Source organism: Ceratotherium simum, chromosome 4, assembly GCF_057802395.1.
Source record: "Ceratotherium simum simum isolate JZ-2026a chromosome 4, ASM5780239v1, whole genome shotgun sequence".
In the NCBI taxonomy this organism is placed as follows: Eukaryota; Metazoa; Chordata; class Mammalia; order Perissodactyla; family Rhinocerotidae; genus Ceratotherium; species Ceratotherium simum.
Genome location: NC_141903.1, coordinates 79,494,786 through 79,517,849, shown reverse-complemented (window position 1 = coordinate 79,517,849; position 23,064 = coordinate 79,494,786). Strand labels below are relative to the sequence as shown.

The 23,064-nt window shown below is 40.9% G+C and overlaps 1 long non-coding RNA gene across 1 annotated transcript; it reads left to right on the top strand.

Moving 5' to 3' along the window:
* Positions 1 to 20,691: 20,691 nt before the first annotated feature.
* Positions 20,692 to 22,853, top strand: LOC147917346 (uncharacterized). Its single transcript, XR_015552095.1, has 3 exons — positions 20,692 to 20,839; positions 22,238 to 22,372; positions 22,541 to 22,853. It is a non-coding gene; the product is annotated as an uncharacterized LOC147917346 (long non-coding RNA).
* The last annotated feature ends 211 nt before the right edge of the window (positions 22,854 to 23,064 follow it).

The window sequence follows — 23,064 nt, the reverse complement described above, 5'->3', positions numbered from 1 at the left end:
TTTGGTAGGTCTACTTAGGGCTGAGAATTTGTATTTCTAGCAAATTCAAGTTCCCAGATGCTGCTGGTCATAGACCACACTTGGAGAATCTGATTTTAGGGAGCTGTCAGAATTTCCCATTCTAAACCACTATCTGTGGCTTGACCCCCCTCCTCCAGTCAGTGATAGCTTCCCCACCCCCATTTTCCACATCAGAACAAGGGGAGTCTCATCCACAAAGATAAAGATCTCAAGGCTTTGTGGTGCCTGAGGTCACTAGAAGCTCCTGGATACGATTCGCTGCCTTGATACACATCTTAAACACTGCTGTCAGACTCATATTTCTAAAGCACAGATATGATTGGATAATTTCTTGGCTTCGTTATTTTTTCAGGTTGAAATTCAAACTCCTTAGTATGATATAAAAGATCTGTGGTAATCTCACACTTGCCTCATCCTCCAGCCTCATCCCCCTTTTTTGTCCTGTAGTGGGAGCAGAGCAGACACTGGGAAACAATATTTATTGGGCACCTCCTATAGGCTGGCATTGTACTAGTTGCATTATATGTGTTACCTCATTCAGTCACCGCACAAACCTACAAAGAAGGAATTATTCATTTCCACTTTACAGATGAGGAAATCGAGGCACAGTCAGCTAAATAACTGCCTGAACACAGTCGCCCTGCCTCTGACCATCCAAGCCTGGATTCAAACCCAAGTCTAAGTGATTCCTAAACCCTCCCACCCTGTGGCCTCCTCACTGGAATGACCAAACATCCTGGTTTGCCTGGGACAGTGCCTGTTTATTCCTGTTGTCCCAGGGTAATTATGAAAAGCACTCCTCTTCACTCTCAAAAGTATCCTCCTGGTTTTGTTGATGAATTACACGGCCCCTCTGCCTATGTTCTAAATCCACCATGCTACCAGCTGTTTCTGGAATGCTCTATATTCACTCATGATTCCATTTCTTTTCGTGTGCTGTTCCTTCTGCCTAGAATGTCCTTTCTTTCCCTTGTCTCCTGGAGAAATTATGCCCAGTTCTTGGGACTTGGCTCTTCTTCATTGTCTCTGGGACGTCTCCCCATCCTCTAGCTACAGGCAAGGGGTTTGATACGCTCCTCTGTGCTCCTTCTAATGCCATGTTTACTGGTATTCTAGCCTAATTTTTTGAGTACTTGGCAATCTTCTCTACCAGCTTGTGAATTCCTCAGTGTTTGGACTGTACCTTAACTATCTCTGTATACCCACAGTGCCTACAATTTTTATGGCCCAGAGCAGACGATTATTAAATATTTGTTGAATGATTGGATAAATGAAATAATAAAATGTGAAAGATCTAGCCATCTGCAGAAATTATTATAAAAAATATAAAAAGTAGAAACAAGATCTTTCAAAAGGAGCAGGCTTAAACCAGCTAGCTCTGGTTTACTTTACTTGGAGGCTGCTTAAATTCTAAGCGAGTGTCCAGAGACCTCTGACCTTGCATCAGCAGTTACACCCAGGCTGTCCTGTTTTATGAAGCGGTCCTCCTATTTGGGGCCTGAGAATTGTTCCCGATTCTCTGGACCACACTCTATTTCTACCATGTGCCTCGTGCCCTTAAATATTTTCCTGTCCTCTCTTATCCTGTGGTTGGAGTCAACTGTTTGGGCTGGAATCTTCACTCCACCATTTCCTAGCTAGGTGACTATGTGAAAACCTCTTAAGTTTCCTAAGCCTCAGTTTTTTTACCTGAAAATCTGTAGAATTCACTGCCTAGCTCAGAGGGTTGTTATAACAATTAAATAAGTTTTGTAAAGTGCTTGACATAGTTGCTGGAACATAGTAAGAATCACTGAGTTTTAGTTATGATTTGGGGGAATAGTATTATTATTCCTTCTTTATGCTATGTTTTCTTAGACTGGAAACCTTGTTTTCTCCAATTATCTATTTTTTTACCTTTGTCCTTCAGGATTTATATTAATTTTAGATGTCTTAATGTATGTCGTATTCCCTAGATAAGCCCTACAGACTGTAAATCACTTTACATATTCCACTGCTCCTCTGGGCTCCTAGTCCCTCCTTGCCTGACATGAACACTGTTCTATAGAAGCTTTTAAAATAAACCTGTTTAACCTTCTCACCAGATTAACTGACTGTCTTTGTATGTTTCCTCTAGAGGGCAGAGCCTGAGGCTGAGATTAAAGTGCTGACACTAGGGACATACAAGCCCAGGGTGATGAAGATGAGGAGAAGGGGAGAAGTGAGGTGATGAAAGATGTGGAATAATGCAAATCATTATCACGATGGTTACCACTTCACACTGAGTTCGAAAGAGGTACAACAGTTCCCTTGGCAGACATGTTTACTCTGCACAAAGGACTTTCTCCTAAGAGGTTGCAAGAGGAAGCTCACTTTGTTGGGTCTGTTGGGGGAAGAAAGGAGGGAAGGTTCACCTGCTGATGAGGGATCAGCTGGGAGTCCAGCTCTCATTTCTTATTGGTCATGATTCACCATACAAGGAGACATCTCCCTGGCACTTTCGAGCTGCATCATCAGGCCCCTTGGTAACCACTCAGGAAGCCAGATCCCATGCCTACAATATGGCACTTCATTCGAATCCAAAGTGGAAAGGTGACTTGGTGTGAGTGGATGCCACTGAAGAGAGAGAAGAAAGAAGGTTATCTAGGGAAACTGAGAAGATGCACGTGATTTGTGCCTAAGATTCTCTAGGCTCCTCTGTAAAAGGTTGGACTGATGCTCGCTGCATCAAAACCCATGACTAGCAGGCTAGTCTCTAGTATTCTCTAGTCTTCTACTCTAACCATATGAATTATATGCTTATTAAAAATCAGTTATGTTGTGGGACCGGCCCGGTGACGCAAGCGGTTAAGTGCGCACGCTCCGCTGCGGCGGCCCGGGGTTTGCCCGGTTCGGATCCCGGGTGCACACCGACTCACTGCTTGGCAAGCCATGCTATGGCGGGGTCCCATATAAAGTGGAGGCAGATGGGCACGGATGTTAGCCCAGGGCCAGTCTTCCTCAGAAAAAAAAAAAAAGAGGAGGATCGGCAGATGTTAGCACAGGGCTGATCTCCTCACACACACACACAAAGAATCAGTTATGTTGATTCCTAAATGTTTCTGCCATTTACACTTGTGATTAGAATTATACAGTTTAATGAAATACCACATAAACTGATAAAATATGAGTGTGAAAAGAATGAGAAGTGTTTGTATGAAAACTAAGGAGAATGTTTTGGAAAGACTTAATAAAGGTAAGTGTCTATAAAAAAGTGCTGTCAAAATAGGCTTATTAAGAGAGACAACCATATGCTAAGAGAGTAAGTCTTAAAAGGTCTCATTACAAGAAAAAGAATTTTTGTAACTATGTATGGTCACAGATGGTAACTAGTGTTATTGTGGTGATCGTTTCATAGTGTGTACAAACGTCAAATCATTATGTTGTACACCTGAAACTAATATAATGTGATATGTCAATTGTATCTCAATAAAAATAAATAAATAAATAAATAAAAGCAAGATTAAAAAAAAAGAGAGAGCCAACTGTAAAATATTTGCAAGGGAGCAACGTAAAAGAATCTTCACTCAGTTGCTTCACCCATGTCTCTACATTCTTGCTCCAAGGAAAATCATACATAAAGCATGATCTATGTGGTAATCCATGAAAGACAATGTGGAACTCCAGTCAGCAAATTCATAATCAAAGAAAGCCCTTGGCTAACAACAAGAAAAATATTGGTTATTTTTATCTACTTATTATATCTACTTATTATAAACTAAAAAGAATTTTTAGAGTTATATATGCACTATGTTTTAAGATCCTTTGCTTTAACCAGCTTTTTTGATTTGCCAGCTGTAATAGGGTGGTCTTGGTTATGCTATGATAACAAATCACCCTCAAGTCTTAGTGAATAACACAATAAACATAATTTCTTGCTCACCCTAAGTCTGCAGGTCCTGGAAACCTGTCTTCCATGGATGACCATCTGAAGCACTTACCATATGAAGCATGTGCCCTCCGAGGTCGACAGGGAAGAGGAAGAGAAGACAGGAAGAGTTCTGCATAATGCCACCTGACAGTGATGCACTTCGCTTCTGCACATTAACCAAAGCAACCCACACAACTGCACCTAAATTCAAGGAAGTGGAGAAGTGCAATGCTCCCGTGTGCCAGAAGGGGAGAAGAGTTGGAAATACTGGTGAACAGCAGTGACGTTCAGCACACCAACCTACCAGTGTACCCAGCATATGGAATAGGAAAACTTCTGCTCAATTAAATGAAGGATTTTCAGGTGGAGAAACATACCAGTTTTTCTTTAAATAATTAAAATAAGTATTTAAAATGATAGCTTAGAGATTATATTTTCAAGGCTATTCTTTATTTCTGGGAGCTCGTAACCAATTAAAGCAATTCTAGAGAAGACTTTTAAATAATATTAAATCATGAACCCCTCAAAGTTTATTTCAGCCCACATAATTTATTCTGTCATCAAAATGTAAAATATTTCTCCTAATCATACATTCTGCTTTTATATTTAAAAAGTAAAGAATACTAATACATTAAAAACCTCATACCAAAAAAATCCATATATTACCAGCTGACTGCCAATATGGCAGAGTCTTTAAATGACCTAAGATACAGAAAGTTCAGTTTAAAAATATTTTGGATTTGAAAATTGATTCAAAAATCATCTAATAATATTCCTTAATGTTTTTCTTTTCTTCTTCTTCTTCTTTTTTTTTTTTTGCTGAGAAAGATCAGCCCTGAGCTAACATCTCTTGCCAATGCTCCTCTTTTTGCTGAGGAAGATTGGCCCTGGGCTAACATCCATGCCTATCTTCCTCCACTCCATATGTGGGACGCCTGCCACAGCTTGGCTTGATAAGTGGTGCGTGGGTCTGTGCCTGGGATCCGAACCTGCGAACCCTGGGCCACCGAAACAGAGCAGGCGAACTTAATCACTATGCCACCTGGCCGGCTCCTCTTCTTCTTCTTTTTAAAGGTAATTCCATAGTTTTCAATGTCAACTGTTAACTTAAACTTTTTAAACTTAATTTTGAACTTCAAAAGAGTTGTCTATTTAATTTAATTAATTATATTTTTAAGTTGTATTGCAACTTTTATGCTACTCTTTTCTAGATATCATTTGCTTATAAACTAGTTCTTTGGCAAATGAAATATTGGTTGCATGTATGTCATATCTCAGCTTGTGTTCACAAACATTATACAAATAAGTAGAATTTTTGTGTGCACTCGTTCATCTGTCTAACACATATACCCCATCCTGGGCCCAACTTCCTTGACTCAAGGCTGCTTGCTATAAACAACAGCTCCAGTCCAACAACTGGGTCTCTAGGGAGCCAGGGAATGAGAAGGGAGCATCCTTTGTTGGCCTGTATTCTCAGTATAATCCCGTGCTTACCTGATGGACAGCTTCTTTATTAGAAGCAGTAATACCTCCAAATTTTTATTTTGTCTTTAGAAAAGATAATAAATTATGCTTTTATTTAACTTTTTAAATTTTCATAACTAATTGGTATACTTTTCAGTCTGCCTATAATACGTTTTGAGTCATTAGTGAAAAGTTATATAAACAAACTATTATGGTATAAAAATGTCGGGTTGGAGAGGTGTAGAGGTGAGGTCTACTTAGAGTATTAAAGATAGATCAACCACCTTTGGCTTTGCCTTTAGTCTCAGCAACAGCAAGTGGGGAATGGACTTTAGGGGGATGGGGAGGGAGAGGGTGTGGTTGGAAAGAGCTCCCTGGGTTGTTCTGATAGCCCCCCATCCCCAGCTAAGGGCCTGTGTGCCAGAGGTAAGTCATAGCACTTGGGGAGAACTGACTGAACTGCCTACTAACTCTACCACGACCTGAAGCAAATTGCCTAACTCTTAGCCTCAGCTTCTTCATCTGATAAACCTTTATCTCCTAGCGTTATTTTGAAGGTTAAATAAGATAATAAGCATAAAGAACCTTAATGCTGTGTTTACTTACAAACTGGTTTGAAATCTCATATTGAAGTCAGTGTAACAAGTTACCATCCAGATCCCTAAAAATAATAATCAATCAGCAATTAAATTCAATACTTAAAACAACAAGAACAAAACACTTACTGTGTGTTTAGAATTAAGACCACTGTGTCTACTACTTAATTTCCCTTAAGTTGAATTTTTTTCTTATCCTTTGTGCTTATTTTCCTCAAAATTCTAGAAAAGGTGTTTACAAACTATGTGTCCACTACCCATTGGTGGGTAACAAAATAAATGTAGTGAATTGTAACTAGCATTTTTAAATGAAATAAATGGAATGGAATAGAATAGAAATAATTAGAACATATCACATGGTTTCTTAGCAAGAACTGTGTACATTGCGTTAAATGAGTCATGATGTAAAATGTATTTCTTAGTGAATATTAAAAAAAATTTGTAAAATACTCCTCTAGAACAAGCCGAAATGAAATCTGGTACATTTTCCTGCTATCAAATAAATCTGATTTTATCTTATCATCTCTTTAATCAAGAATAATAAAATATAAAATTTTTTAGCCATCTATCCAGCCAAGTTTTTCTTTAGTAACACTTAAAGCATTACATGTCCTTTAGAATGATTCTTACACAGCTGGTATCTCAAGTAAAGCAAGTATATGGGATGTAGAACAAGAAGTGATCTGCAGTGCGCCCCAAGTTACTGCTGCTGAGAGGAAGTTCCGGGGTGCTATACAGGCAGTGCCATGGCACCAATCAAATGGTGGATCCAATTAGATTTACACTCCTCGAAGGAGGGACCTGTCCCACTTGGGTGGCTTTAAAATGTCTTTCTATGTCATATCAAGGACAGAATACAGCACCAGAGGAGAGAAAACAGCTTGTCACAGAGACCAGAGGCACAGAGACTCTGTGAGTAGCAAAGTGATTCTTGAGGCAGTAAAACCTTTCCGGTTGTGCCTGCCCATTTAGGACGAGGTGGCCAACTCAAGGTCCGCAGAGTGGGCTAGCAGAGAAACATCCCCCTGAAAGACATGAAAACAGAGCCAGGTCACAGGATCCTTATATAACCTTTATAGATCATTTACATTATTGTTCAGAATCAATCATACATAGTCCCCATTCGAGGGTTTAGTCCTTCTCAAGAAATCACAAACGCCATTTTGGTAATGAATCTCCCCAGACAGGGGAAATGGGTTATCCGCACCAATTAAACCAGAGTTCTGACACCCAATGTGGACTAAACCAGGTAAGCAGCCCCCTTTCAAATCCTCCTCAATGAGGCTAATGTCTGCGTGGCTGTGCCGCCCACTGAACACGCATATAAAGGTGCCACCAGACAAGAAGCCTTTCTGGTTCATCACTGCACTGCAGGATGCCATGAAGGAAGTCACACGCTGTGGCTTCCATTAAGCCTGTGACGAACTGAATACCCTATTACTTGCATTTTCTGCGCTAGGATTTCATTTGGTGACATCAGTGGGTACCACTGAAGTTGAAATTTGCGTGACATTTTTGCAGGTGTTGCTTTTCACCAAAAACGTTATTTTACATAGTTTAGCCACTATGTCGTGCTTTAGGTCTAGAACTAAACCTTGGGAAATCTAATGAGGTTGAAAAGAAAAGTGCAAGTTAACGGCCGAGGCTTTAACAAAGGCTCGTCCTCCCTCAGGCTCTAAAGAGTCAGTAACCGAGTTCAGTAACTGAAAATTAAATTAGAAGAAAATGCCACCTCTGCAGCTCCCGCTACCTTTAGCATTGATGGTAATAGAGAATGGGGTGGGGGCGGCAGGGTTCTGCTCAATAGAGCCATCAAGAAACTTTCAGAGCCTCGAAACGGTGTGGAAATCTGCCCTTACACTACGTCATAAACTTCCACGGGGTGATATTTTGCCCTCTCTCTATCCTCCTTTTCCCCCATAGCCATGTCCTTGTAGTAAATTTCCTCTTCTCTTCCCTCTGTTAGTTTCCTGTTATTCAGTCTTAATTTCTATTTCCCCTCTCCCCCACTTCCTCTTTTGTTTCCTCAACTGTTTGTTTTTCCTCCCTCCCATATTTACTGCTTTACAAGAATGGTTTAACTAACGTCGTGGTTTTTGTGGTTTGCCCTGTTCAGAATCTGAGAGAAAACAGCTAAAGAGTCTCCAGCGCCAGGAAAGCGTACGGCTTTTGACTCTATCTGGTCATATCAAATGAACAGGCACGACTTTCTCAGGCCGGCATTATCAGGCTACGTGATAAGGGCAAGCAGGAAGGACTCACCAGCAGTGCCCATATTCTTTACAAAGGCAGAGGCGGGGGCAAAGAAAAGAAAACAAATTAGACCTTATCAGGATCCTTCCTATTCTTCGAAGAAGCATCTCTAAAAAACAATCAAGCAAGCTTGTCAGTTTCGCCAAAAATCAGCGATGCTTTAATATAATAAGATGGTACTGCCACCCCTTTACTTCTAAACAAATTACTAAAGAACCTATGTTATACAGCTATAAAGAAATAAAGGCTATTTTATCATAATTTGATTATGCTACAAAGCACTCTGCATAGCAATTCGTGGATCTAATTTTAGTTGTAATAATCTCTTGCCCTGTTATGTAAATGGAAAGACTTTCTACAGACTTCAGATAGCGGTAAGCTTAGGATCGAGAGCGTGCAAAAGCCATAGTTCAATTCCTCTAAAGTGATCTGCATCATATGTTGCAGCACATTTTTTTGCCCTTGCACAAAAGCTAGTATCTGCTGCAAATTAACCATCCTTTTCTAAATTCTACAGATGCCCTCTGAGAGTTTACCGATTCAAATTAAACCCAAGTCCCACAACTACAAAATAACACCGGGCATTTAAAATTTTCTCAAAATACTTCCTCCTTTTGTAACTGTTTCTGAATTTTTCCCTTCCTCTTAAAGAAAAGACATGTTGAACTTTACGGCAAGTGCACATTAGTTCTCACTTCCAGTTCTTGTGGTTCCACTCATTTTCAGAAGGTTTAACCGCCAGGATTGTCCCATTCCACCTAAGTCTCTGCAGGCCACAGAGATGTAAGTTCTGGTCTGGCCCCTGAGCAGACATAACTCTGACTCAGCTTCACATACCGGAATGCAAGAGGAGAGAGAGAGAGGCCTGTTCCTCAGGGCTCTTTGGTTGCTCTTTGAAATGCAATTTTATAATAATCCAAAAGTTAGCTTCTCCCAGGAGGGACATCCCTGGGACTCCCTCGGGGACGGCTGCAACCACTGAGAACTGCCAGGCTTCCCTCTTCACTGGCCCTTTTCCTTCATCTCTCTACAGTCTAGTTTTATTCACTCCTGCTGCAGACTTTTTCCCACACCCTGGAAGACATGGTGCGGACCACCACCAACTCTCTTCCCATGGCTTCACCACGTGGGAAGGCATGGCCCTCTGCCTTCGATGCAGGCACAAGGTATCCTGGGGGAGGTCCTTCCTTGTTCCTGCCTAAGTCAGATGCTCCCCCCACCCCCGAGGCCCTCTTCCCACACCACCCACCATGGCCAGGGAAGTTGTTCTGCAACTAGTGGTCCTCACTAAGACTGATCAGAGTGGGATTGCAACACATTTCCACTCTACGTGGGCTATGGCTTTCTGAGTTTGCATGAAGGCACGAAAAGAAAAACAATGAAGAGTTAGATATTGATACTTGATGCCAAGCACATCTTTTTCAACCTTTTCCCCTTCAAGTTAAAAATTACTGTTATTTCCAAAATTGCCTCTTTATGCAAGGATTTTATATCTATTGTTGTCACAGGGGAAAATTATTTGTATATATGTAAACTTTTCAATATTGATTTTCATTGATCAAGAGATTAAATATTTCTAGGAGTGGCCAGACTGGGACATGATGCCTACTGTTGATTAATTTAAATTAGAACTGTTATCTAAGCAATACATGAGAAAATATAGAATGCCTATGGCATAGGTGTATTATTTTATTCTTCGACTTAATACATCTATTAATTCTTTAAGATCTCTCTTCACCCAGACCTCTCTACCCACTCCACTCTCACCTCAAGGAGTGCAACAATTTTAAACAGCAAAGCCTTTGCTAAATTTTGGGGGGTATTTTTTTCCTCTGATTTCTTTATAAATATTTGAATTAATCACAAACTTCAATCCCAAAATACAGAATTATACATAATTTTTTGGAATATACAAAGAGAAGTTACTATTTCAACCCAAATTAAAATGTGTTTTTTCCTCTATCCCCCAAAAAAGTTTTATTATACTTTTATAAGCTTTTCTTTCTGCATAGCACTGCAAACACATTGCTGTTACAAGCAGTGTTGTCAGGGAAGGGAGTGTGAGCTTTAATTCAAGTCTTGATTAGGTCACCTACTGGCTGTGGGCATTGGTTAGTTTCTGGGCCCCAGTTTTTTCACCTATGCCCTAATATAATAAAATATGTGGAGATGCTTAGTAAACAGTAAAGTGATATACAAAAATAAGGTAAAAATAAGGTATCAGTCAAGATTCAACCAGGGAAGCAGAACCAGTATACATATTTTCATATGTATTTTATATTTTTGTATATATTTATACAAAATATATATATGTATGCATAAATATTTATTCATATGTGTGTGTACATGGATTTATTACAGGGAATTCTGGGCTATGCAGTCTCTGCAGGCTGTCTCCACATCAAGTTCTGGAGCCCAAATGGCACAGGCAAGCAGGAGTGAAGATCACAAACAGGCGGGAACTGTCTAAAGCATGTCTATTCTTGTTGCCTCTGACCTTGGTGACAAGAGTATTCCGCAGAATCTGGGGGCCCTCGTCTTGGAGCTGAACACACGTACCTGGCTAGGGAGTCAGAGAAACTGAATGAAGGCTGAGGGAGAGGGAGGGCAATTGTAGGCCCAGCTACTGCTCTTCATGTCAACAAGGTGAATGTAGAACTATTTTAGTTTTCCTTCCTCTCTGCTACCTGGAGTCTCTGCACCTCAGGGATGGCCCAGGCCCTCTTTAGCGGACTTACACCTGGTTAAGTCAGGACCACCCAGGGTGTTCTCCCTTTTGATTAACTCAAAATCAACTAATTTTGGACTTTAATTACATCTGGAAAACTCCTTCATGGCAGCACCTAAACTAGTATTTGACTGAATACCTGGGAGAAGGTGTGCATAGGCTACAAAATGGCTGCTGCTTCCCATCTGCTCTTCAACTCTTGTGAGAAAATCTCCCTTGAAGCCCACACCAACCAGAAGCATACTAAAAAGGGAATTCTGGGAAAGGTAGTTCAACCAAGATGACACATCACAAAGCCATCCCATGATCAATAAGAATAGTTTCTATCCTAGAAGAAAAATATAAGCAGCCTACTATACAAATGCCAAAGATGGCCCAGGGGGTCACTCTCTGTCGTTGTTCTTCCCTCTTCCCTCGCCCGCGCCTAGACTCAGTCTCATGCCCCCATTCTTCCTGACAAGCAGCACATCTCTGTGGTTAATTGGTCCTGAGTGGGATGTGTGCACATGGAGGGGAACCTGCTCTTCCTCTCCCTGCTCCCAGCCGTCCTGAGCGCCACATAGTTAGAAATGCAGTCATCTAGTGATGACCTACTTGTGAACATAAGACACTGTCACCACAGCACCACATTTTGCTTTCATTGTGGACAAAGGACACTTTTCCTCCTCCTTTAGAAGTCGACGGAGGCCCTCCTCCTACGTCCTTGCAGTGCCTTTCTCTCCTTAGTCTTGGCTTTGAGGAACAGGTTGGACATGTATTTTTAAACACAGTCTCTCCTCCACTGCTTCTTTCTTCACTCTCCTGAATTGTAGGGCGTATACAGGTCAAAGCGCAGTACGGATGGGACTATTTGAGGAATTTGTTTTCAAAGCAGTCACAAAATAAATTCTTTAACTAGACCTTCGGGTATTTCTTGATAACTCACATTACTAGTGGAAGAAACTTTTGACACTATAGGTTCCCAGGATCCTGACTAAAATGAAGTTTGATTTGTTGCCCATTATCTCTCTAGTATTGAGGGTCATTCTCACAAGCTGTAGCTTGAAGCCTGCGCCAAACAGCCCCCAAACCCATATGTGAGGAGACAACAGAGGCTGCATTCAGTGCCTCTGCAGCAAGCCAACCCTCCTGGCAGCCCTGCCATGATGTTGCTTCTACCCGTCATAATGAGATTTTTTTTGGTCCACAGTGGCCAAGCCTCTGCCACACAGTCCTGTCCTAATATCCTGGGTCTCCATCCTGCTGTATCAATTTTCTGCTTGATTCTCTGCTTCAATCCTGGCACCTACAAAGCTTGTACTTTGATGTGCCCCCTACGACAGGCCTTCTGAGGGTAGTCAACTGCCTCTGAATGCCAGTTGCTGTGACGGGGTATCCACTACTTATGGCTGGATCTCCTGGAAGAAGCCTTCAATTCCATCTGCCTGAATCATTCCTTCTTTGCCACTAGCAGTCCTAAAACAACCCTGTCCTCTCCCTCCCCCAATGCCCTATTCCAGTCACTTGCTGGCATGTACATTTCTTGCCTACTTGTGTGTCAGTCTCACACTCACTACCCAACTGTCCCAAATGTTCTGAATACCTACTGCCAGCACTTCTCCTGGGAGCTTACCCAGGAGAAAAAAGGGTCTGTTTGGGTTCTCAGTTCTGGGCCCTACCAGGTAGGCCCATTTTACTACTGATCAAACAGTTGTGGTGGATAATTATGAACATGTGATTTTTTTTCACAGAGATGCAAAAATCATGCAGAAGCCAAAGTATATCAAGAATAAATTTCACAAAATCTTAATGTTTCTATGCTGACAAATAATTAGATACAAAATTCATAAAAATCTCAATGAAGCAATTATAGCTGTTGATTAGCATAGTTTATATTTAGTATAGAATGGGATTTCTTTCTCTCTCTTTCTCTTTCTTTCTCTTTCATCTTTCTTTCTTTCATCTTTCTTCCTTCCTTCCTTTCTTTCTTTCTTTCATCTCTCCCTCTCTCTCCCTCCCTCTCTCCCTCTCTCTCCCTCTCCCTCTCCTTCTCCTTCTCCCTCTCTCTCTTTCTTTCTTTCTTCCTTTCACATTCTGAAACATACAGTTTTGAGCCAGGAATTGTGCTAAGCGTAGGGAATAAAGGATGAATTTATATATCTATAATATACATGCACAAACACATGTTACTGACCCTTTGAGTTTCACATCCTAGATATTGAGACAAATGAAAACAAATAATTACAGCGCATGATGAGAGCCTACAGAAATGAAAGTGCTTGATTTTGTCTAGAAATGTTGGAGGAGGCATTTTAAGGAAATGAACACGAGTTGACTCTTGAAGAACAATTAGGATGAATTCAGCAGACAGGTAAGGTGAGTAAAGGACCTTCTAGGTAAATGGAATAGAAAGGCAGAGACATAAAGAGGAATGTGGTACATTTAGGGAACTGCAGGGAGTTCCATACTGCTGGCATCTAGGGTTAGTCCAGGAGCAATTGTAAGCAGAGTCTGAAAAAGTAGACAGGTCTGAACTCATAAAGGTCCTTGTAAGTCATGCTGTGAATCCAGGACTTCATCCTGCAGGTGATGAGAAGTTACTGGAGGATTCTAAGCAGTGGAGTGACATGAATTTGTTTTATTTATTTATTTTTTTTTTGGTGTCCCTTTCCCTGACCCCTAATCTCCCTTCTCCTGCCTGTTCTCCATTACTTGGTATTCCTTCTCTTCTGCCTCACCTTCACAATCTAGCTATCCCTTGTCCTAGCCCTTAAAAGCCCTAATCTCTGCCACCTTGATAATAGAAGGGGATAATATTTACTGGGTCTCTATAATGATCAGCCATTGTGTAAGTAGGTACACATTTGTTATTGAATTGGAGTCACAGTTATGCATGTGCATTATCTCCATTTCACAGATGAGAACACTGAGGTTCCTAAAGACCAAAGTGCCTAAGAGAACACAGCAAGTAAGGAATAGCACCAGCATTGTAATTGAGGTGTGTCTGACTTCAAGGGCCGTGCTCAACTAACCCTTTCTAATGTAATCGCTGCAGGGTTGTATAAATTCTGAAACTCAGTTAAAATTCTTTTATTCACATATGACCTTTTAGAGTCAAGCTTTCAGTCTGAAACAAGTTTACAGGGAAGATCTTTTTGATGAGACCAACTTGAGGCTCAGAAGGAGGTCCCTCAAATCTTTCTATGTGGTGGACTGCCTCCTCTGTCTTCACTCGTTGATCCAATTTTGCCTGGGACCAGATCATGACCAAGAAAATGTGGTTGATTTGATATTCTCAGAATTCCTATTTCATTAGATGACATTTGCATGTCCGCTGTTCAAGACATGTCCTGCTTTCTGTGGCTCTGAAGCTCTGTGTAGATTAACTGATTTGACTTTCTAAACCTGGCCCTATTCATCAGTCCCAGAATTACCCAGCATGTCCTGTTCTGACATAGCCAGAGTCCTCACCAGTGTCTCACCTGGTGCATTGGCTGCATGATGTGTGTGCGTTTTGTTTACCATCATGTTTCCATTATCTCACTGGTATAATCTTCTAAAACTGCACCCAGTCTTTTCTCTAGTTCACTATTCGTTTTTCGGTCCATTCCTTTTTGTGCTACTGGCTGCATCTTCCTTCCTGTATTTCTCCAATATTGACATATGTTAACTTTTATTTCTTATGCCTGGTTATTTTTTTTTAATTTTTTGTTTATTGCAGTAACATTGGTTTATAACATTGTAAAAGTTTCAGGTGTACATCATTGTACTTCTATTTCTGCATAGATTACATCATGTTCACCACCAAAATACTAATTACAACCCATCACCACACACATGTACCGAATTATCCCTTTCACCCTCCTCCCTCCCCCCTTCCCCTCTGGTAACCACCAGTCCAATCTCTGTCCCTATGTGTTTGTTTATTGTTGTTATTATCTACTACTTAATGAAGGAAATCATATGGTATTTGACCTTCTCCCTCTGACTTATTTCACTTTGCATAATACCCTCAATGTCCATCCACGTTGTTACAAATGGCTGGATTTCATCATTTCTTAGGGCTGAGTAGTATTCCATTGTGCATATATACCACAGCTTCTTTATCCATTCGTCCCTTGATGGGCACTTAGGTTGCTTCCAAGTCTTGGCTATTGTGAATAACGCTGCAATGAACACAGGGGTGCATGTCTCTTTACGCATTGGTGTTTTCAAGTTCTTTGGATAAATACCCAGCAGTGGAATAGCTGGATCATATGGTAGTTCTATCCCTGATTTTTTGAGGAATCTCCATACTGTTTTCCATAGTGGCTGCACCAGTTTGCACTCCCACCAGCAGTGTATGAGAGTTCCCTTCTCTCCACATCCTCTCCAACACATGTTGTTTCCTGTCTTGTTAATTATAGCCATTCTGACGGGCATGAGGTGATATCTCATTGTAGTTTTGATTTGCATTTCCCTGATAGTTAGTGATTTTGAACATCTTTTCATGTGTCTGTTGGCCATCTGTATATCTTCTTTGGAGAAATGTCTGTTCAGGTCTTTTGCCCATTTTTTAATTGGGTTGGTAGTTTTTTTGTTGTTGAGATGCATGAGTTCTTTATATATTTTGGAGATTAAGCTCTTATCAGAAGTATGGTTTGCAAATACCTTCTCCCAATTGTTAGGTTGTCTTTTCGTTTTGTTGATGGTTTCCTTTGCTGTGCAGAAGCTTTTTAGTTTGATGTAGTCCCATTTGTTCATTTTTTCTATTGTTTCTCTTGCCCGGTCAGACGTGGTGTTTGAAAAGATGTTGCTAAGACCGATGTCGAAGAGCGTACTGCCTATGTTTTCTTCTAGAAGTTTCACAGTTTCAGGTCTTACATTCAAGTCTTTAATCCATTGGGAGTTAATTTTTGTGTATGGTGTAAGGTAAGGGTCTACTTTCATTTTTTTGCATGTGGCTATCCAGTTTTCCCAACATCATTTGTTGAAGAGACTTTCTTTTCTCCATTGTATGTTCTTGGCTCCTTTGTCAAAGATTAGCTGTCCATAGATGTGTGGGTTTATTTCTGGGCTTTCGATTCTATTCCATTGATCTGTGTGTCTGTTTTTGTGCCACTACCATGCTGTTTTGGTTACTATAGCTTTGTAGTATATTTTGAAATCAGGGAGTGTGATACCTCCAGCTTTGTTCTTTTTTCTCAGGATTCCTTTAGCTATTTGGGGTCTTTTGTTGTTCCATATAAATTTTAGGATTTTTTGTTCTATTTCTGTGAAAAATGTTGTTGGAACTTTGATAGGGATTGCATTGAATCTATAGATGGCTTTAGGAAGTATGGACATCTTAACTATGTTAATTCTTCCAATCCAAGAGCATGGAATATCTTTCCATTTCTTTGTGTCTTCTTCAATTTCTTTCAGAAATGTTTTATAGTTTTCGGTGTACAGATCTTTCACTTCTTTGGTTAAGTTTATTCCTAGGTATTTTATTCTTTTTGTTGCAATTGTAAATGGGATGGTATTCTTAATTTCTCTTTCTGCTACTTCGTTGTTAGTGTACAGAAATGCAACTGATTTTTGGATGTTGATTTTGTATCCTGCAACTTTACCATATTCGTTTATTACTTCTAAAAGTTTTCTGGTGGATTCTTTAGGGTTTTCTATATATAAAATCCTGTCATCTGCAAATAGTGACAGTTTCACTTCTTCCTTTCCAATTTCGATCCCTTTTATTTCTTTCTCTTGCCTGATTGCTCTGGCTAGGACTTCCAATACTATGTTAAATAGGAGGGGTGACAGTGGGCATCCTTGTCTGGTTCCTGTTCTTAGAGGGATGGCTTTCAGTTTTTCACCATTGAGGATGATATTAGCTGTGGGTTTCTCATATATGGTCTTTATTATGTTGAGATACTTTCCTTCTCTACCCATTTTATTCAGAGTTTTTATCATAAATGGATGCTGTATCTTGTCAAATGCTTTCTATGCGTCTATTGAGATGATCATGTGATTTTTGTTCTTCATTTTATTAATGTGGTGTATTACGTTGATTGATTTGCGAATGTTAAACCATCCCTGCAACCCTGGAATAAATCCCACTTGATCATGGTGTATAATCTTTTTAACATATTGTTGTATGCGATTTGCTAGTATTTTGTTGAGGATTTTTGCATCGATGTTCATCAGTGATATTGGCCTGTAATTTTCTTTTTTTGTGTTGTCCTTGTCTGGTTTTGGTATCAGGGTAATGTCAGCTTCGTAGAATGAGTTAGGGAGCTTCCCCCCTCCTCAATTTTTTGGAAGAGTTTGAGAAGGATAGGTATTAAGTCTTCTTTGAATGTTTGGTAGAATTCCCCAGGGAAGCCGTCTGGTCCTGGACTTTTATTTTTGGGGAGGTTTGTGATTACTGTTTCGATCTCCTTACTGGTGATCGGTCTATTCAAATTCTCTACTTCTTCTTGATCCAGTTTTGGAAGGTTGTATGATTCTAAGAATTTATCCATTTCTTCCAGATTGTCGAATTGGTTGGCATATAGCTTTTCATAGTATTGTCTTATAATCTTTTGTATTTTCGAGGTGTCTGTTGTAACCTCTCCCCTTTTATTTCTGATTTTACTTATTTGTGCCATCTCTCTTTTTTTCTTGGTGAGTCTAGCTAAAGATTTGTCAATTTTGTTGATCTTTTCAAAGAACCAGCTCTTGGTTTTATTAATTTTTTCTATTGTTTTTTTGGTCTCTATTTCATTTATTTTTGCTCTGATTTTTATTATTTCCCTTCTTTTACGGATTTTGGGCTTGGTTTGTTCTTCTTTTTCCAGTTCCTTTAGGTGCATTGTTAGATTGTTTATTTGAGATTTTTCTTGTTTGTTGAGATAGGCCTGTATCACTATAAACTTCCCTTTTAGAACCATAAATTCTGGCATGTCGTATTTTCATTTTCATTTGTCTCCAGGTATTTTTTGATTTCTTCTTTGATTTCTTCGTTAACCCAGTTGTTGTTCAGTAGCATTTTGTTTAATCTCCACGTATTTGTGGCTTTTCTGATTTTCCTCCTATAGTTGATTTCTAGTTTCATACCGCTGTGGTCAGAAAAGATGCTTGGTACTATTTCAATCTTCTTAAATTTATGGAGACTTGTTTTGTGGCCTAATATGTGATCAATCCTGGAGAATGTTCCATGTGCATTTGAAAAGAATGTGTATTCTTCGGTTTTTGGATGGAATGCTCTGAATATATCTACTAGGTCCATCTGTTCTAGTGTGTCGTTTAAGGCCAATGTTTCCTTATTGATCTTCTGTTTGGATGATCTATCCATTGGTGTAAGTGGAGTGTTAAAGTCCCCTACTATTATTGTATTACTGTCTATTTCTGTTTTTATGTCTGTTAATAACTGCTTTATATATGTAGGTGCACCAACATTGGGTGCGTAGATATTTACAAGTGTTATATCCTCTTGTTGGATTGTTCTCTTGATCATTATGTAATGCTCTTCTTTGTCTCTTTTTACAGTTTTTGTTTTAAAGTGTATTTTATCTCATATGAGTACTTCTACCCCAGCTTTCTTTTCATTGCCATTTGCGTGGAGTATCTTTTTCCATCCCTTCACTTTCAGTTTGTGAGTGTCTTTAGGTCTGAAGTGTGTCTCTTTTATACAGCATGTATATGGGTCTTGTTTTTTTATCCATTCAGCCACCCTATGCCTTTTAATTGGAGCATTTAGTCCATTGACGTTTAAAGTAGCTATTGATAAATATGTACTTACTGCCATTTTTTAACTTTTTTTTTTTCTCAGTGTTTTAGTAGTCCTTCTCTGTTCCTTTCTTCTTCTATACAGAATTGATGGTCACTTTAGTTTGAACTCTGTCTGAAAGCTGCACTCTTAACTCCCTTCCTCCTTCCTTTTATGTTTTTGATATCATATCTAACCTCTTTTTTGTGTATTTGTATCCATTACGTTCTAATCATGGAAATAGATAATTTTTCCTATTTGTGGTCTTCTCTTTTCCCCTTAAATCAGTCCCTTTAATATTTCTTGTAGTACTGGTTTCTTGGTGACAAACTCCTTTAATTTTTGCTTATCTGGGAAAATTTTGATCTCTCCTTCCATTTTGAATGATAACCTTGCTGGGTAGAGTATTCTTGGCTGTAAGTTTTTTCCTTTTAGCACTTTAAATATATCATGCCATTCTCTTCTAGCCTGTAAGGTTTCTGCTGAGAAGTCAGCTGATAGCCTTATGGGATTTCCTTTGTATGTAACTTGACATTCTCTTGCGGCTTTTAGGATTCTCTCTTTATCTTTAATTCTGGACATTTTGATTATGATGTGTCTTGGTGTGGGCCTCTTTGGGTTTATCTTGTTTGGGGCTCTCTGTGCTTCCTGTACCTTGATGTCTGTTTCCTTCCTTAGGTTAGGGAAGTTTTCATCTATTATTTCTTGATATAGATTCTCTGCCCCCTTGTCTCGCTCTTCTCCTTCCTGGACAGCTATAACATGGATGTTAGTGCACTTGATGTTGTCCCAGAGGTCCCTTAGACTGTCCTCACTCTTTTTAATTCTTTTCTCTTTTACCTGTTCACCTTGGGTAATTTCTTCTAGTCTTTCGTCCAGCCCACAGATCCGTTCTTCTGTATCCTCTACTCTGCTTTTGAGTCCCTCTAATGAATTTTTCATTTCCAGTTTTGTATTCTTCATTTCTGATAGGTTCTTTTTTATATCTTCCATTTCTTTGTTGACATTCTCACTGAGTTCATCTATTCTTCTCCCCAGATCAGTGAGCATCCTTAACACTCTTAGTTTGAACTCTCTGTCGGGTAGGTTGCTCATTTCTGTTTCACTTAGTTCCTTTTCTGGGGTTTTGTCCTGTTCCCTTACTTGGAATGTATTCTTTTGCCTCCTCATTTTGCCTCTTTCCCTGTGCTTGTGTCTACGTATTAGGTAGGTCAGCTACGTCTCCTGCTCTTGGATAGGTGACCTTATGTAAGTGATGCCTTAGGAGGCTTCCAGTGTGCTTCCCTCAGTTCTCAATGTTCCAGGGGTGGCCCCTATGTGGGCTACGTGTGTCCTTCTATTGTGGCCTGTTTGCTCTCCCTGTAGGCGCCCAGGGAGGCTGAGTTATGCTCCTGGCCAGCTGTTGTAATGCTCAGCTGCTTGTAGCTGTTGTGGTCCCTTCAGTCTCTTTATCAGGTGTGGGGAGCCCCAGCACAGTTGGCTACAAGTTCTAATACCACATTTGTGTTGCAGTATTTCTTTTAAGTGAGTAGTCCCCCAGCGTGGCAGGTTGTTAGGCTCAGGGCCTTACAATTGCTGTAAGCCTCTAGCCTATTAGGTCTCTTGTCAGCTCTCTGAGGATTGAAGCTGGGTGGGGCTGGCCTCAGGCACAGGAGCACCCAATCGTTTCAGGCTTTGGAAGGTGGGGCAAACCTCCTATGTGGGTCTTTGAGAAGCACAAGTCTTCTGCAGCTGACAAGCCCTGCCACCCACAGGTCCACACACACAGTCAACACAGTCCTGCCCCGTGTGAGTGCCCCAACCTCCCCAAGCGGACCCAGTCTCTCCACGGCGGGAGCCCCACACACTCCGCCACCGCCCCACACTCTCCACCGGCTCCTTGTGCACACCCTGCCCAGCTCAAGTTGGCTCAGTTGCCAGGCTGCAGGGAATCCAGTCACCAATCTATGCAGGCCCACAAGTTGCCTGAGGGCTTGTTGTTGGGTGGGGCCAGTCTCTAGGGTGGGCTGCCTGCCCTTGCTGAGCTGGATTAAATCGGTGCTCTAGTGGGTGGGGCAGACCCTGGGCTAGCAGGCCTCAGGGAGAACTCCAATGGCGTCTGTGTCAGCACGCCCACACCGGGCCACAACAATGGCCGCCGCCAATGTCCCAGTCCCTGGAGAGGTCTCACCTCTCACTGAGATGCACTCAGGGCCTATTAGGTGAGACTCTTTTCACCACAGCACTGTGCACCTTTCTTTCTGGTGATTTTAGGATGCTTTCTGAAACGGGTGAGTTTGCGCGCGGGCCCTTTAAGAGCCAGTTTTAGTTTCTTTGTGAACCGGGTTTTCTGGGGGTGCTCCCCAGTGCTTTAGTAGCAGGCACAGTCAGACATTATGCCGCTGGTCTCGATTGTGCTGGGTCCACAAAATGCCCACAGTGGGGGCCTCCCCGGCTCAGGGCCCCGCGCCTCCAGGGAGGCTGCGTACCTGTGAGCTGCTCCCGGCGGCCGTGAAGCTGGCGGCTTGTGAAGGCGGCGTTTTTCTCTCCAGAAGGGAGTCTCTGCCTCTTCCACCTCAGTTAGGATTGTCCGTTGTTGCAGGAGTTCCTCTCATCCAGTTTTCAGTTCTGTCTCAGGGGTAATTTTTCCACCAGTAGTTGTAAATTGGCTGTGTCCACGGGAGGAGGTGAGTTCCGAGTCTGCTTACGCCGCCATCTTGACTCCTCTCTCCTTCTGAATTTGTTTTAGATTGAAGGGGAGGCTATATAGAAGAGGGGATAGGGAATAGTTGGAAATTTTCTGGAAAAGTTCAAACAAAAATTTTTGAAAACCTAAAATAAGGTGGTTGTGTAGCAAACAGAAAGACAAGTGTAACAGACATGGAGATGTCAGGACATTTCTGTATATTGTGGGACAACTCAGAAGCCATTTTAGTTCCCAAGATCCTCTTGGCTGAGGCTATAGGGCCTGCATCACAGTTCAACTTTCCTCTCTGCCCAATCTTACCCCTCCCGTCCTTCCCCTCCCTTCCACAGATGTTGATTTGAAGCATAATCTGTGTCCCAGAGAATGCAACCTACAACAGAGGAGGAGTCAAAAGGAGGTAGAAACAATTAAACTTAGAGGTCAGTTAGAAGTGGAGTTGAGAAATAAAGGAATCTCAGAGGACTCCAAGAGTTCACATTGGTGCTGGGTGGAATATGGTGCAGCCAACTCAAGGGAGTCACATCCAAAGGTGATAAGACAATGGGTTCTGGTCAAAGTTCCTATGAGACATTTTTGTAAAACTATTCATTATGCATTTGGCTAGCGGAGCATGGGTGAGAATAAGGCTAGAGAGAAAAACTTTGGTATCCATTGAATATAAGTAGTAGCTATAGGTGCAGATGAGTATGAGAAGAAGAATATATAGAGTAAGGTAAGAAAATGAAGGAAGACAGATTTCTAAATAAGTCTAGAATCCTTCAGCCATTTCAGCTGCAATCTCAATCTCCAAGTCCCTAAGAAATGATGGTTGCTCATTTTTTTCTTGGTGATATTCTTTTCTTATTTGATGTGAGCATCTTTACTGGAATGTAAAGTTGTTAAAGGAAGGGACTTATTTTGTTTATCTTTTTAGCTCAAAATACTTGAAATGTGGTAGGGGCTCAATATTGAATGGGATGGTACAAATATCAAAATGGAGCAAGTCCCAGTTGTATGTTGGAGTCTTCATTCTCTCTAGGCTGAAGATGGTTGCTCTAAAGACTTCCAGGTTTGTGCAACATCCATTTTGCTGCTTAATCTCTTTTAGCATTTCTATATTAAGATATCAGATAATGGTAAAATTTTGAATCAAATTTCTGCTTGGTGTGCAATGACTGCCTTTATTTTGTGCTGGTTCCTCAAAAAGTCTTCTCTTCACTTTGTGTGTGTCTTCCAGTTCAGAGTCATCAGCATACAGCAGTCCCAAATGACTCTCTCAACAACTTTTAAGGATCCTTACAGCCAGAAGAACCTCTCAGAGGATCAGAAGCACAGCTAATACCAGCTTATGGATTCCTTATTACATCCTTACGCATGAATAAAACAAGCTATTACACAATTGTTTTCTTTCCATCGGTGACTAGGAGCTGATCTAAACAAAAAATTCATGCAAACCCAATACCCCACCTTATATAACCCTCCCTTGGCAGCTGAATTAGTCAAGTCATAGCAACTATGCCACGCTCTTGCCCAAAACATCCTTGCAATTCCAGGGCTACAGAGTGGGCAAAATTAGAATGTAGTCAATCCACAACATCCCTGACAAGTACTGTGCCAGAGCAATTCAATGTCTAGACTAGTTGTTTCAGTCAGGAGATTAACTGGCTTATCTCAACCCCAAGGGCAACCTTTGGCTCACATCCAGGAAGTCGGCAGTTTTCAGGTTGCCCCTCACTGATCAAGCCATCAGCTGCTTGCCTA